Here is a 5,971-nt window from a genome sequence, read left to right on the forward strand (position 1 = left end):
TTAATCATTCTTCTCATATACTTCAAATTTGAACTTAATTTCTTTCTCCTCCTGGACATCAGAGAGAACACCTGGGTATTCTGACAGAAGTTTATATTTTTTCCAAATCAATTTCTGGAAAAACTGTGTCACTTTCAAAGTCCCGCATGATCCTTGTCACAAATAGTTTAACATGGCCTGGGTTATTCATGGCTTCCTTATAAACAGAACTGCCACCAGCTATCCAAATTATCTCTACTTTATTTGCTAATTCTGGTTGTTCAGTAAGTTTTAAGATATTATCCAGACTTCTGGCAAGAAAATGAGTTCCTTGTGGAGGTTCCTTGAGTTCTCTGCTGAGAACTAAATTAATTGTATCCTTTAAAGGTCGATTCTTCTCAGGAATGGAGAACCAGATCTTCCTACACGTAACACCAGATTCTGTTTACCTTCTCCTGAAGAATCTGTGTCATTCTCTGGAAATACCTAAACTGATTCCATAGCGGCGGCCAGGGCAGGTCCCCGTTCTTGCTAATGCCCATGTTCTGGGACACAGCGACGATGCAGTTTAGCAAACAAACCATGACAGCAGCGGTGAGCACCTCCGAGCCCGCTCGCTATACCAGAACTCGTGGCCAAGATTGGCCGGAAGGTTTTTACTCTGAACCTGGAGGATGAGCAATGACATCTCTCTCTTCACCTCAGCTCTTCCTGAGCATTCACCTCCTGGGAGAAGGGGCAGCGCAGCAGCGCCCCCTGGTGGTCCATGCGCTTCCTTTTGCAGATCACTCACAGCCCTGAGACCCTCCTCTCCTTTCCATACACCTGGGATTTCTTCCCTGGACACCAGCCTGAGTCAAGTTTCCTGTAAAGGAAGAAAAGCGCACAGGGCTTGCTCATGGAGTCCCTGCACAAAGTGGCCGTGGTGGCCGCGATGGACACTGCATGGGTACGGCAATTGAGTCGCCACTCACCAAGGCTGACCTGACAGTGCCACTGCTGAGGGTCCAGCCAACCAAAAGCAGCTGTTTTATTTTGGACGGAGAAATAAAACAGGGAATGGTAATTAAGAATAAAATAACATTATGATAGATAAATATACCACTCAAGATATAGTAACAGTTTAAATAATTTTGAGACTATGAACAAGATTATGCCAATGGAGAGAACTTATTACAAGTAGAGAAAGCTGGAGTATTGCTCCTCCCCTCCTTGGTTGTCAGCTCCCTGTCCTGTGGGTGGGTGGAACGTACTCCAGCTGCTCTATAGCAAAAGGTGGGGGGGGGGGGGGGGGAATGGTGTCATCTCCACCTTTGGCGAGATCCATGTCACCGTGTTCAGGGGAAGGGCCATGAACTCCCCATGCAGAGAGGAGGCTGTGGCCATGAAGGCGCCTGTGGGAGAGGTGAGGAGCCGCTCCCTCTACACTGATGGCCAAGAGCCTGCAGACGGCGGGGAAGGCTTCCCCTCAGCTGTGTCCTATCAGGCTTTTCCAAGAGTCAAGGTGCAGACCTGCATATTGCCTCTGCTGATGTGAGCTGCATGCACACCTAGAAGTGAGGGCACCCCTGCTGGGGGTCCTGGGTCTGCTGGTTGTTCTGGGTGCTCAGAGGGAAGATGGGGAGGGGGCTTTGTGCAAAACAGTAACCATACTCTATATATTACTTTTTCCTTAACCTTTGTGTCATAAAATAAAATGTAGGACTCCAGAAGGAAAAAGAAACGGTCTAAAATTTGTGTCCTTGAATAAAAAGTGAACACCCATTAACCACCAGGGATAGACGTTTGTGGAGCAAACCAGAAGCCCCATCATTTGCCCCAGCTCAGCATTAAACTCTTTCCTCCCGCAAATGAAAATACATCCTGACTTTCATGATCATCACTTCTTTGTTCTATTTTATATTTTTATCATCCAAAATTATAATTTAGTTTTACCTCTAGAAATATGCTTTTGTTCTCTTTTATTCTATAGATTATTTCTTGAAATTTATATTGTGTGGTGCAGCTTCCCATAGTGTGCATTTCGCTGATTGCTCCCCAAGCCATTGTTTAATATGTGTTTTTATTATCTGTATTGCCTCCAAATGGGTAATTGGCTATGGAGGTTAGCTTATATTCAGGCTTAGTTTCTTTGTCACTTGTACTTGTTTGATGGTACTGTACTGTGTTCTTCCATCAAGAGGAAGAACCTGACATTAGTTTTTTGTTTTATTGTGTTGTTAATTGCCATTGCTGTTCAATGGTTAAATTCGTTAACTCATGATGGTTTGCAAAAGAGTTATTATAGTCTTGGTCTCTCATTCCTTCCTTATTTATTATCCGAATAATTTCTAAGTAAGAGATTCACGCTCCTCTACTGTTTGTTTACTTCTAGAAATTTGTTAACCAGAGACTAAACCAAGCATCTACTCACCTCTGACCCAGCAATAGCACTCTTAGTTATCAACCAGTAGAAATGCTTGTATGTGTGTGCCAAAATATATGAAAATATTATTCATAGCAGCACGACTTGTAAACTCTGGATACAACACAATTGTCTATCAATAGTGAAGGGACAGGAAATATGAGCTATTTATAAAGTGGAAAACGTATCAAGACCACATCTCAAAAGCAACAACAACAAAAAAATCCATGTTTGCTTGTGGTGATCGCCTGAGTCCATGAAATAAGTAGACATTGGGGCCTTAGCAATGCAGAGATAGGTGGAATCAAGACATATTCCTCTGGCATTCCAAATATCACAGGCACAAAATACACATAAGAAGGGCTTTCTTTAACAAAAGAAAAAAAAAGAGAGATAGCATATGGCTATGTGGCAGATTCCTTTATGAGAAGACCTTGAAAATACATAGCTGGCAAGTTAGACTGATACCATTAGCCCCAGGAAGCAGCAAATGGGTCTTGGCAGGAATAGATCCTCACCCTGGAGAGGGCTTTGTTCAGCCGGTGGTAGGTGTGTTACCAGACTAAACTGGGGTCCACTCACCTGCGATGTTGCAGTAAAAGCAAACATCCACACTGAGACTGTAGCGGGAGAAAGGAGGGCATTTATGTGCAGGGCGCCAAACAAGGAGAATCGGGCAACTCACACTTAAGTCCCAACCTTTTTGATGGCTCACAAACAAGGATTTTCAAAGGCAGGGGCAAATTTCAGGAAAGCAGAGTTACAGGCAACATCATAAATCAATGCATAGAAGTGACACACTGCTTCGGCCTTAAAAGGTAGAAAATCCTCATGAGGGAGCTTACAGGTCTTAAGTAGATTTAAAGATTCTCTGATTTGTGATAGATAAGGAAGCAAAGCTTCCTTACACAGCTAGGGGAGTAGAGAGGAATATTCAGGTCTGGCCTGTGGCCTTGACTCTCTCTAGTCCCCTCAGGAAGAAATTTAGAACAAAGAACGGCGGTCAGAGTTCAGTCCTCAGTTTCCCCTTTATAAGGTCTCCCTGTCAGTGGATCTATTAGGTGGGATCCCGTGTTTCTGAAAAGCAACTCAGGGACACATGTTAAGATGTTTTTAGTTGCTGTAGAGAATCAAACATCCTGTGACTCTAACTTCCTTGGCTATTGTTTTAAGCTTTCATTACCTTCTTGTTTATAAGGTCACTCACTTGCTTTTTCAGGCTGGCTAGGTGCCTGGAATTTCTCTTGAAGGAACTGAAGGTTTTTCTTTATTTCCAGGTTGGGAGGCCCTGGCAGGCTTCTAAGAGAGTTTCCTCCTTTATCTCAGATGCAAATGCTCGGAGTACTACAAAGAACTTGAATGGGAGGTACTGCAACCATGTGGACCACTGAGTCACATTTCTTTACACCGGAAAATGCACCTGCTCAAAATGTCCAACAATGGTCAGAGAGACATCCTCCTCAAAGGAAGTGTTCCATAGAAAATTAAAATAGCCAGTTGAAACATTGGGTGTATAAAGCAAGAGTGGGGAAACAAGCATGAAGGGTGGGCTTATACACCTTCATGAGTGTGCTCACACTTGACATGAGAGTATCCTCTCTTTTCCTGGTGGATCAGGGAAGGTGCTGGTGTGATCTACAGATATTCCTTCCCATGGTGGGAGGACACTGGAATAATGACTGTAATTCACCTCAACTTGCTTTTCTCATCCCTGATGCAGTGGTCCCAGGACTAGGGATGCAAATAGAGTCCAGAAACAGAAATTATTCCTAAGCAAGAAACTGTAAGTATATTTTATGTCCTTTATGTAATAATTCCTAAGGGCCTGGAGAAGTAGGTTGTGCCTTCACTGCACCTGGCAAAGTTGGGGCTAACACTGAATACAGCTGTATTGCCTGGGGTCAGATAGCCACCCAGTTCTCTACCTGCATAACCCTCCCCTCTATGAACTGGAATGGATGATGCAAGACAATTGCTAGAACAGTATTGGTCCCTGCAGTCCAAGCCAGCACAGCAGCAAAGCCTAGTGTTCCTTCCGAAATTGTAAATGTTTAGTATAAATGAAGAGAAGGAGAAATAGTAGCTGAGGGTAAATAAATGAATAAATGGGTTATGTAATGAGGAAAATCCAATGTTACATGAACTACTCGAAAGAGGTATAAGTAAGAGAGAGTATTGTCTCTTAGCTTGATTTCACCAGATGCCTGAAAGGGTGCAGCCATATGTTGCTGAGACTATTCCTCTTTTTGGACTGCACTGGGATAATTGTTAATGACCAAAGAGGATTCTGGCAATGTACCAGGATCTTTTCACTGTTATCATTCTTCTGGTATAGGAGATCTGTGATTGGCCAGGCACAGTGGCTCATGCTTGTAATTCCATCAGTTTGGGAGGCAATGGTAGGAACATCGTTTAAGGTCAGGATTTGAGACCAGCCTCTGCAAAATAGTGAGACCCATTCCTATAAAATATTTAAAAATTACTTGGGCATGGTGGTGTGCACCTGTAATGCTATCTACTCAGGTGGCTGAGGCAGAAGGATCACTTGAGTCCAGGAATTCGAGGTTACAGTGAGCTATGATTGTGCCACTGCATTCTACCCTGGGCAACAGAGCAAGAGATTAACTCTAAAATAAAATAACAAATATTATAAGAAGAGATAATGTGGTCAAAACCAGGGTGTGATCTGGGGTCCAATAAACATATTTGGTCTTTGTCCCTGTTTCCTGACAACCAGGTTCTAAAACATTTGCAATCACCTCAGTGATAAACGTGACTTCAGTATGGCAATGAGATGACTGTGGGGTGAGGGGCTCCTATCAGAATGGGGGCCAGTTGCCAGAAACACGAAGCTGCAATTAAAAGATTGGAACTTTTAGCCCCATCCCTAAAGTCTGAGAATGAAAGAGAGGCTCGAGGTTGAGTTCAGTCACACAATGACCGGTGATTTAATTAATCTTGCCAAACAATGAAATTTACATAGAAACCTCTTCTCCATGGGGACAGAGGCTCCTGTGCTCAGAGCCCTTCCAGACCTCACCCTGTGCACCTCTTCCTCTGGTTGTTCATTTGTATCCTTTATAACTGCTATGGTTTGAATGTTTCCCCAAAAAAGCATCTGTTGGATATTTCTTCCCAAATGCAACATTTTTAAGAAATGGACCTTTGAGAGGTGATTGAACCATCAGAGCTCTGCCTTCATTAACAGATTAAGGCTCATGATAAAAGGATCTGAGGCTGTCAGTTTGACCTCCTTTTCCCCCTACCTCTCACCCTCTCTTGCCCTTTTGTTTTCTACCGGATACAGTTCCTTGATCTGGGAATTCCCATCCTTGACACCATGAATGAAACAAATTTCTGTTTGTTATAAGTTTTCCAGTCTCAGGTGTTCTGCTATAGTGGCATAATTTAAACCAGGGGTCCCTAACCCCCAGGCGGCGGACTGGTACAAGTTTCTGGCCTGGTAGGAACCAGACCGCACAGCACGAGGTGATCGATGGGGGAGAGAGCATGAGCATGACCACCAGAGTTCCGCCTCCTGTCAGATCAGTGGCCGAATCAGATTCTCATAGAAGCACGAACCCTATT

General features: G+C 43.6%; 1 pseudogene; it reads right to left on the reverse strand.

The window, feature by feature from the left end:
* Nucleotides 1–563, reverse strand: LOC104672272 (annotated as a pseudogene).
* Between the last annotated feature and the right edge of the window lie 5,408 nt (nt 564–5,971).

This window comes from Rhinopithecus roxellana, chromosome 4, assembly GCF_007565055.1.
Source record: "Rhinopithecus roxellana isolate Shanxi Qingling chromosome 4, ASM756505v1, whole genome shotgun sequence".
Classification (NCBI taxonomy): Eukaryota; Metazoa; Chordata; class Mammalia; order Primates; family Cercopithecidae; genus Rhinopithecus; species Rhinopithecus roxellana.